Source organism: Phodopus roborovskii, unplaced genomic scaffold, assembly GCF_943737965.1.
Source record: "Phodopus roborovskii unplaced genomic scaffold, PHOROB, whole genome shotgun sequence".
Lineage (NCBI taxonomy): Eukaryota > Metazoa > Chordata > Mammalia > Rodentia > Cricetidae > Phodopus > Phodopus roborovskii.
The window spans coordinates 1,679,614-1,691,090 of NW_026125675.1; positions in this window are offsets into that span (position 1 = coordinate 1,679,614).

Genomic DNA, 11,477 nt, shown 5'->3' on the forward strand with positions numbered 1-11,477 from the left:
TTAGGCCTAGCAAAGAAGCCAGGGTGAAGCTGACCCCTCAAGTCTGCACCAGAACAGTCAGCTGTTCAGTTGGAAGGAACTGGGCACTTGTGGTCGTGGGCCATCGATTCCCTACCACTAGCCTCAAGGCAAGAGAGGGCCAAGGACACAGGCAGTCTTGATCATCTCCACCTGCTCCAATCCCACCCCTGGCAGGTGGTTTGAGTGGAGGGCAGCCAGGGTCTGGCACAGAGGAGGTGAGGCAGGCAGATGGGAGTGGGTATGGGTGGGGGTTCTGCACTGAGCCAGAAGGAGAACCAGTCCCTGGAGAAGAGAGCCCCTGAGGCTGGGAATATGCTTGGAAGAACATCCTCATCAGAGGGAATGCCACTATGAACCCCTGGGGGGTAATCAGGGGCACCAGCAGCCTGTGGAAGACACCTATCTTGGTCTCTAATGACAGGAGCTTCAGGGTATGGTGCCAGCTCTATGCTTGATGATTTCTATGACCTTGGCTGAGTCCCTTTCCTTATCTAAATCTGAAGAGCAGGGTGCACCTTGCAAGTCCTGCATTGACATTTCAGAATCCATAGCTAGAGATGCTAGGTTGAATCATTTGAGAGAGCAGAAGAACTGGAAAGTTAGCCAAGCGAGCAAGACAAACTAGTCAGTGAGCAGGAGAGGACAGCCTGTGGATCACTGCACACTATTCCAGTCTGGCCCAGTCAGCTAGAGAGGCATCCAAAGGGGGATGTAATGAACTGCCAAAGCACCATCTGAGCATGACTGCTATAAGATGAGCTTAGTTGGACTCAGAGCTAATACAGCCAGGTCCAACTTCCTCCAGCCGTTTGCCCTGCTCCCCCCCACCTCTCAGGCAAGTTGGTGTACTGTATACCCCTTCTGATTTTAAACTGTTGGAGCCTGTGATTCAGAAATGGTTGCTGTCTCCATCCTAGGTTACTAGCACATAAAATGGCAATAATGATAACACTAACAATGGGAGTCACCTTGTGTCAGATACTGTTCTGAGTGCACCACAGAATCCTTTGTCCTGCCCTTCATTGGAATAATAACTGAATAAAGCAAGTATTGTTATTATGTACAGTTGACAGGTTATCCGACTAAGGCCCAGAGAAGTTAGGTAACTTGTCCAAGGTCATGTAGCCAGAGAATGGCAAAACCACCTGTTATGATGTCTCCAGGAGTTTCTTCCATTGTCTCTAGAAGTATGTGTTGAACTTAACTGAAGGGAGCACTGAGTGTTTGAGCTGTCTAGGGAACACTTCTGGGATAGAGCTACAGATTCTTAGGAATGTTCTGCAGTTTAGGAGCTGAGAAATTGGTGTTCCTACTGAGAGAAAAGGATGAAAGGTGATTTCTACCCATCCAAAACACATGGAGAATGATTCACTTTAAATAAGTTATCTATGTGAGGCCTTCAGGGACACCCCTAAAGAAAAGCAAATAATGAATGAAAACCTGGATTGTGGCACCAAAGCCCCCCTGAAACCCCTCCAGTGCCATCTATGACTCCAGAGGAGGCCCAAGCTGGCCATGGGAAATGAAGACCTACAATGCACAGATGGTTCCTCCTTGTCCCCTGTCATTTCCCAGCTTCTCACTGTAGCCCTCCTGCCCTGCCTGACTGGGTCAGTGTAAGCCAGGCCAACAGTACCCAGCTGGATAGTCCTCCCCTGCCATGGTACCTTCTGTTGGGTGGGCAGTGCTGGCAGCAGGCCTGGGAGAAGCCTGGGGAGAAAGGTTTGAGCCACACATCATCACCAGAACAGGTAGAAGGAGGTTCTCCGATGTAGAGGAATTTGATCATCTGAGACTGTGCCAAAGTTGGGAGGGGAACAAGCCCAAGGTCACATAGCTGATAGATGGCAAAACTGAACTAGAGCTACATGGTTCAGGCAGACGCTTGAGCCTAACAAGTAGGCTCTCTTGGAACCCAAAAGATTTCCAGAGACTTGTGCACAAATCAAAGGTGTGCAAGTGGGGGATACTGTCTTTTACCTCAAACTTCATTTTTTTGTTTTGTTTTTCTTTTTAAATATTTATTTTTTTATTTTATATGTATGTGCGTGTGCCTGAGTGTTTATATGTACACCATGTGATTGCATACATATGTGCATGCAGGGGCCTGTGGAGATCAGAAAGGGGCATCAGATCCCCCAGTACTAGAATTAAAGGCACTTGTAAACCACCATGTGGGTGCTGGGAACCAAACCAGGTCCCCTGTAAGAATAGTAAGTGCTCTTAATCACTGAGCCCTCTCTCTAGCCTGAAGTGTGCCTTTTTCAAGGGGATATAGAATCCACTGTTCTTGGTTCTCCCAGGAAATGGACAACCATTCCTTTAAATGAGTTATTTCATGAGCCACAGTCTTGAGACACTTTCTAAACCAACACTGTCTGATAAGCCAATTATTAGCCACAAGTGGCAATTTAAGTAAAGTGAAATTACAAATCTCTGTCTTTGGTTGCACTGAATATGTTCCAGGTGCTTGGTAGCCATGTATGGCTGCTAGCTTCCCTATCAGATGAGGAGGTATAAATGTTTCCATTGCTGTTCAAAGGTACCATCTCAGTTTGTATGCAAATGTTAAGTCCTGACATGGGTCCTAAAACCACCTATACTGCACTTCCCTGTGGCATTCAAGCTACTAGTAACCCAACTATGGCCAAGGCTTTCCCAGAAAACATTCCAGAAGTGAATCTCTCAGGTATTTCTGGGCACTCGTGAACATTTGAGGAAGAGTTCTTTGACTAGCGAGGCTCTGATGGAAGGGCTTAACAACTGAGGACACAAGGTGTCAGGATGAATGTATTCTATTGTCAAGATGTGGCCAGGCATGCCAGGGGCCACATCTTATTGGTCTAATAGCCATTGTGGACTCTGTTCCATAATCATTCAACCATATTTACAGTGACCCTTGTGCCCTGTGTCTGCTTCTGTGAGAGCAGTGAGAAAAGCAAATGTGCTTCCCGCCCTCGCATCGCAAATGTGCTTCTCTGTGTTCATCAAAAATATCTGCCTCCACCAAAGCACCCAGCTGGCTGGATCCAGCAGCTTGGGTGGAGGCTGTGAGGCTAGGCTGCATCTCTCAGTACTCAGCCCCCAATTTCACCCCTGCCCTGCCCTTCCTGACTAAGCAACTCAGACTTAGCTAGACAGCCTAAGCTCCATCTTCTTAGAAGCTACACAGGGCTGGTGCTTGCTAGATTGGTGACAGGCATTAGAGAATACCTAGTCATTCCATCATGCTCAACAAGGTACCACTCAAAGTCCCTACACAGACCATGAGCCACTCTCTCCTGACTCCTCAAAAGAGAGTAATGAAGGCAGATGTGTACACTCAGGTCAGCTCATCTATGACTTAAAACCTCCACCAGACCCAAGTGATGTTTCCCAAGGACCAGGTCAGGTATCTGGATACGCAAGAGCCTCAAGAGCATGAAGCCTACCTAATTGGAGGGGATAATTTTTCAGGCATCCTACTGACATCAGTAAACAAAAGTTAAGACCATGTTTTCACTAAAAAGCAAAATAGATCCAATTTAGAAACTTGTACAAATGTTCACCCAACTTGGACCCAGGTGCAAATCCTGATGCTAAAAGATCCTGATGGTCCTGATTAGTCTCCAGGGCACTCACTGCATTTGGTAGCTTGGAGGAGGAATCAGAACTGGGAGACCACAGCTCAGAGGCCCAAGAAGCTCTTTGTAAATGGCTAAGGTGTTGTCTGGTTTTCTTTCTTTCTTTCTTTCTTTCTTTCTTTCTTTCTTTCTTTCTTTCTTTAATAATAACATTTATGTCCTTCCTACTTAAAAAAACTAATGCTTTATAAAATGCTTTTTAACTATTAAAAATAAAGCACAGAAGAATATAAGATGTAGGAAGCTTCTCTCTACCTCACCCTATCACCAAAATGCAAGGCAGTTTTACATTCTATTGGACTTATTTCTTCTCTCTTATGTTTGTATAAACTGTTTATTTTCACATTACTGTAATCAAACCATGAGCTCAATTGTGTGATCTATTTTTACATCACATAGCATTTTCTTTATTAATATAATCCCTTCCTAAATTAACTTTTTTCCAAAATGGACATAGTTTATTTCGTTAAAGTACTTACCCAAAAAAAAGTCAACTAGAACTGTGCCACAAAGAAAGAAACTGCAAATGATCATTCACTCATCTGACAGTTATTTATCAGGCACACTGATGTATCAGGGCAGTCCTCAGTAATTACAGTTTTTAATGACTAAATAGTATTCTCTCAAGAGATTGTAATTCACTTAATTATTTGGCTATTTTAGGAAATGTAGGCAGCCGGATTTGTTTCACTCTTTTGCATGAGACTCTGCTAAGCATCTTGGGGCAGAACACTCACCCTGTCCTGAGGAGAGGACCCAGACAACAGCGCAGCCTGCCAAATGGCTCTCCAGAAGGGCTTCTGAATGTGCCAGAAGGGCTCACTTGCTGCGGCCTTGCCAGCTTTAGGTATTCCAGTCAAACAAGCTGCCATAGGTATCTAGGTCAGAAAATATTTATTTTGTTTTGTCTTCAGTTAATTGCTATTGAGGGTAAACGTTTCTACAAGTTTCTAAATTGGATCTATTTTGTTTTTCAGTAAAATACCTAGTTTTAACTTTTGTTTACTGAGGTTTTCTATGTTTTTCCTGTATGTTTGAATCAAGAGAATTAATTTATACAAGGGAAATAATGATGTGATATATTTGCTGAAAGATATTTTAACCTCTCGATTCTTTGCCTTTTTTTCAGCACATAAGATAAACACTTTGTTGATGTCTTACATGGATTCTAGGCTTACAGAATCTCTTCTTTTTAATTAACATGTTTTATTTTATGTGTATGTCTTTTCTTACATGTATTTCTGCACCTTGTGCTGAAGGAAGCCAGAGATAGTGTCAAATTCCCTGGAACCGGAGTTACAGATGGTTGTGGGCCTCCAAGTGAGTGCTGAGAACCAAAGCTATGTCCTCTGTAAGAGCTGCAAAGAGCGGCCAGTGCTCTTAACTGCTGAGCCATCTCTCTAGCCCCATTACATGATCTCTTTACAAAATTCTAAGAACTATAAATTCTAGGTTTGTTCTCCCTGTCCTCTTTTGTAGTTACATTTATTAATATGTTTAATTTTTTTCTTTCTATACTAGGGGTTAATGCCAGGGCCTTGGGCATGATCCCACTGAACTACACCCACATCTTTCCTTATTCTTTTTAATTTAGAGTTTTAATTTATTGCCCAGGCTGGCCTTGAACTTGCAGTCCCTTGGGCCTCAGCCTTTCTAATAGCTGGAATTACAAGTATGTGATCCCACAGTTAGGAAAATATTTAAGTCTCTAATGCAGGGGTCAGCATCTTCTTTGGTAGAGTGTCATATGGTAAATATTTTCCACTTTGCAGAATCTACCATGCTCTTTATGGAGGCACACATACAAACACAGAACATATAAAAATGAATGGGTATAACAATGTGGTAATAAAACTGTATCCACAAGCACATTTTTGCTGGATTTGGCCCTTGAGATGTGGTTACTGAACCTCATTTAATCCAAATGAAATGCATTTTCAGGACTATGAGGCAAGAAAGCAATGTGCCCCCTTAACCCGGCTGCTAGCCACAGGTCTCCATTTCCTTTATCAAGTCACCTGTTCCTTGTAGAATTTATATTGGATCTTTCATTTTCCCCTCAAAATAACACCCCATTGATATACCCACTAGAACCATTGGAGTTCCTGGACGACAAAAGTACAAACAGAGCTTCCTGAATAAACAAATATGAAAGCAAGGAGGGAATCAATGAAAAGAAGAGATGGAGAAGGCTCTGTGGCCATTCCCCTTCAGCTGATGAATGGTGGCCTCTTTGTTTCTCTGAATAAAAGTATTTGAGAATGAGCCATCATCCCACTTTCTCTTTCTGAACTCACTATGGAACCTTGTTAGTCCCTGAACTATCCCAGAACTCAGAATTACTTGCACTCTGGTGTTTTGACATAAGCCAGACCCAGGTTATATGCATGTCATGTCTACCACCCAGGGACAAGCCTTTTACAGTCTCACTACCTACAACTGCCTCTCCCAGCTCTCAGTCTCATGGGTATCTATCCATGAGCATCTACTGGGCAAAAAGGGGAACCTAGAGGAGAGCCTGGGTTGGGTCCCTGATGGGCTCTGTGGCCTGCTGAGGATGTGCACTTGGACCCCTGACTTAGTAGTGTTTGTGTGTCCTAATGTGAAAGGGGCTTCTTCAGGACCCAGCCTCTCCCAGGCCACCCCATGGATATTGCATGACCTTTGTGGTACAAAGCTCAGTCCATGTGATCCTTGTAGCAGCCAGGCCCTGGGTGACCTTCAGGTCCTGCTGTCACAGCCATTTGGGGTTGGTAAGGGTGTTGGAGCTGTGCCTAGCAGCCTTTTAGGTGATCCTCCCTGTGCTGCAATTTCTGAGGCATCCTTTCTCAGGGCCAGTATGGATCACTGGACTTTTCTTCCTTTTTTACATTTGACAATGGGCAGCAGTTTAGAATAACTTGGGGAAGGGATGCTGAGACCTGAGTGTGCTGAGTCTTTGCCTCTGGGTTGGAAAGGTAGCAATGACAGTTGATCCCCATCTCTAGGCTTTTCTATCCCCAGCATCCTTGACCTCTTCTCTACTAAGAATATCATAGTCAATGATGTTTTTAAGGAAAGAAAGGTAGCTTTGAGACCCCCGTGACCTCAGAATTCCACACAGTGACAAACCCATTTCTTTACAGCTCCTTTCCCACATGGGATTGGTCGTCTGCATGAGTAAGCTAAATAACAAAAGGGCCAAAAGAGACTACTTTATGAGCATTTGGGATCCCTACACCTCCCGCTCCTGACCTTGACACCAGTGAATTCCTCCTACCCCTGCCTCTGTGTGTTGGCCCAAGGACTTCAACCTGCTTCCAGAAACAACCCCCCACACATGGAGCTCATTTCTCCAAGAAGGCACATGCATATCCTGGTAGTTTTCTTATCTAGTCCCTGCTTCTCCTGTCTGGAAGGTCTCAGCCTGGCCTTTAGCCCCAATGGCTTACAGCTGTCTATAATTTCCTTAATTGCCTGTTTAGGCCTTGGCTATTTCCGGTTGTTAAGCTGACTCTGGGATTGGTACCACAGTAGCCAGCAGAGCTGGGAGACTTGGGTGTCCCTCCTTCTAGCAGGGAGTTTTCTGGATATGAAGGGCTGGAGGATTAGAACCTGCTGCCTCCTGGGCAGGAGGCTTTCATAGAGGCTAGCCATGGTGGCTTTGGGTTTCCTTGCCCCTCTAAAGACCACAAGATGGCCCAGCTATCTGTGCTTCAGGACAGGAGGGAAGTGGGGACCTGCGTGTGTGAGACGCGTGCGGGGGCGGGGCGCGGGCCTGGCTTGGCTCCTGCTGCAATGCAGCTCTCTGCCCGCACAGCTCCCTGTAATTGGATAATTAGTGTCATTATGCTTCCTGCCCATCGGCTTCTCCAGCTCCTGCTCCCTAGCTCTCTCCTTTTTCAGCTTCTGCCTTCTCTGGCAGAAAACAAATGACAGTCCCCTTTCTTCATGTAGTCATAACTCCAGTGACCATCCTGCATGGCCCCAGCCAGAAGGGAGTTTCTAACTTCCCTTTGTAACCCAGAACCATGCAGCACTGTAAGAACCACAAAAATATTCTAGGGATCCCAGAGCAATGTGGGACCCAAGCAGGCCTAGGGATGGCCCCTAAAATGGAAAACATCCTGGGACATCCCACCTGAGGCCAAGTAGTGGCTTCAGCAGTGGAACTTGGTCCTCAAGTTTGATCTCTGGAGTCTGTCTAATGTCAGCTTCAGGACAGGCAGAAGTGTAAGGTTTGGGAAAGACATAAGAGACAGAACAGACAGACTGAACAAAGAGCCTCGCTCTGCTTTATTTTACCTGGCCTAATGGGGAGGAGGAAGTCTCAAAAGAAATGGAGCAAGCCTCCTGAAGATCTGCAGTGGGTGGGTACCAACTCAGCAAGGAAAAATGAAGTCCTGTTCCCAGATAGGCTGAGTGTGTCTGCAGCCAGTGCTTGAGCCTATCCAGGCACTTTATTAACTCTTTGAATTGGTTCTAATCAGGTGCCCATTGTTTTCTTGGATGTTCTGGGCAGTCACTTAGGTAAAGAGCCATACAGAATCATCCGAAGACAAATTACCCAAGTTTACATCAGCCTCTACTCCTTGCTAGCAATATGACTCCAAGTAAACACCTCAATCTCTATTCCGTAGATGCCCGTACTCCACAATAGGTGTCCTCATCCCTTGACATAGAGCCTCACTGTGCAAAGCAATCATAATCATTCCCATAACGCGTTGGTGCACAGTACTCGGCACAGCCCACTGGCTTGGCTTGCATGTGACAGGACTGACGTTTTGTCTCTTATGGCCCTGTCTTTTCCTTTCTGCTTTGACTAGAACATCTAGGACAGTGTCAAATAATACAGGTATGATGGAGCCAGGCTACAGATGGTCACATGCTACAGAGAACCCATGAAAGTGTGAGATTTGGCAGATGCTGAAATGTTTGGAAAGCCTCCTAACTGCCCATGATCAGGCCTGAAGTGGGCACACAGTGAAGGTGGAGGCTCTAGTTCTTCCCTCTGAATGTCCAATTTCTTCACATTACGGGGTTATCCTCTTTACTGAAGATCAGTAATAATAGCAACTTTGTCAGCAAAGAAGATATTCCTGGCTCACATGGAAGTCTAGCTGCACAACCTGGGCTGCTGTGATGGCTTCTTAAGATATATTGATGTGAACTCCTATATGATATTCATAACCCATGTGCAAGATGATACAAGATAAGTATTATCACCTGATCCTCACATCAGCATTTCAGCCATGTTCCTTCTCTTTCTCACCTCATGTGGAACCTTGAAGTTGTCCCTGTAACTTCTGTTTATAGCAAATTGGCCAAAGTGTAGTTACATGGTCATATGTGGCTGCAAGGGAATAAAAAATACAGTCACTGACTGGACAGCAAGACATCTAGCTAACAAAATATTATATAGTCTCTTCCAGAACATTCTAGGGAGTCCTTAGTATTTCCCAAAGCCATTTTTGGCACTAGGGGTTGAACTTGGGACCTCATAATGGATAAGTAAGAGCTCTACCATGAAGCTGTGTCCACAGCTACCTTAGTTAGGGTTTCTATTTCTGTGAAGAGACACCATAACCACAGCAACACTTATAAAGGAAAACATTTAATTGGGGTGACTCACATTTCAGATGTTTAATACGTTTTCAGCATGGTGTGACATGGTAGCATGCAGGCACACATGACGCTGGAAAATGAGCTGAGGGTCCTACATCTTGATCCAAAGCCAATAGGAAGTGAACTGAGACACTGGGCATACCTTGAGCATATATAAGACCTCAAAGCCCACCTCCACAGTGACACACATCCCCTCAAAAGGCCATATCTACTCCAACAAAATCACACCTTCTAATAATAGTGCCACTCCATTTGCCGGCCATTTTCAAACCACCACACCAGCCCTCATTTTATTTTATTTTATATTATGAGACAGAGTCCCATTAACCAGTCTGGCCATGAATTCATTTTACAGCCTAGTTCGGCCTTGAACTTTAAATCCTCCCATCTCAGCCTGCTAGATATCTGGAATTACAGTCCTTGACCACCAGGATCTGCTTCCAAAGTCATATTTTGTATACAGAATTCACTCATATTGAGGCCAGGCTTTCCCCAAGTGATTACACCATCCTTTCTGAGGAAGTTCTACCACAAGAAAGGGAGTACATGCCTGCTCCAACCATTTCCAAGCAGGAGAGCAATTTGGGGTATGACAATGGCAGACCACTTGTTTAGAATGCTTAGACCCAGGAGTCTGACCCCAGCACCACAAGATAGAAACAACAGTGGCCCTAGTAGGTGGGCAATAATGGTAGTAGCAGGCAGCGAGTAGCAGGGATGGGGACATAGAAGCTGTGGGATATGAATAGGTCACATAGGGAAAGGGCTACTTAGGTTGACATTTCCCTAAGGGGAATTTCCCTAAAAGCTCATTTCCACATGAGAAGAATAGACCACTGATTTGACCTGCCCAGGGGTGAGACAGTATGACTTAGGACACCACAGTAGACCACTCAGACATCCTGTCTACCACTTTGAATACAATGAAAAAAGAGGCTGGTTGGACTTATTTCCTTTTGGCATTATAGAGCGCGCACATACACACATGCATGCATGCATACATACATACATACATACATACATACATACATACACACATACACACACACACACACACACACACACACATACACACCACCACCACAAAACACGACATATCCAGCATTAGAGACAAAAGACTTGAAAAAATGCCCTACATCAATCTCCAGAACTTCAGGTCAGCCCCACTAAATACTAGCTTGTCATCCTCTCTCCAGCCCCCAGCACCCAGCATCCTATTGCCTGTCTCTATAAGGCTGGTGATTCTCACGACCTCCCAGAAGTGAAGCCAGACAGGCTGCCCACTTTTGTCAACCTCATTATAACATCTATGGGAATTCCTTGCCTTTTAAAGGCTCTCTGATGTTTCATTATATGCAAATGTAGGGACACCAATCTGTTTGTTCTGTCATCCATCTATAGACATTGGGCTGCTTCCACATTTTGACTATAGTGAGTAATGTTTTTGTGAACATGGCTATAAAAGTTTCTGTGAGTCCCTGCTTCCTACTTTTGGGAGATGAAGAGATGCTGTAATACATTGCTGAATTTTTAAAGAAAATGCCATGGTGCATTACATTGTGGTTGCAGTATCTATCATTCTGTTCTGAGGTCTCTTTTGACTGGAGAGCAACTACTTGGCTGGGGAAGGGATGCTCTTGAGGGGTGTTAGATGGGGTGGAAATCCAAAACTTCATTTTGGAGTGGGCAGTTCTCCAGGTAGGGAGGGTCATGCAGGTCTTGGGCTGGGCTGCCTTAGGTGCGACTAAATTAAGCAATGCCTGGATCCCTACCAACCCCATGATTCTGGATGTGGGTGTTTCTGAGATCCATATACCTTGGTTGTAGCCTCAGCAAGGACTTCTTCTTTTCCTATGTGCATCTGACTTTCTACAGAATGAGCAAGGTCCCCGTGGCCATGCTGACAGCCACCAGCCATTCTCCAGGTAGCCTTGGTAGAACTGCCTGCAAGGACAGGACTTCAGGCAGGTGAATGAGTGAGCAGGGAGGGGATACCATAGTGACAATTGACCCTCTTTTGTTATTGTTTTTGCCCAAAACTGTTCTGGACTTAGAGCTATTCTGCTGCTGCTGCTGCTGCTGCCGCCGCCGCCGCCGCCGCTGCTGCTGCAGCAACAGCAAGGCAGCAACAACAGAGTGTGCACAGATTGTACCAGGAACAGGGGAAGGACAGAAGGGGGAGGCTCTCTCCCTTTAAGTCTGTTTTCGCAGTTTTATTTCCTTCTCTTT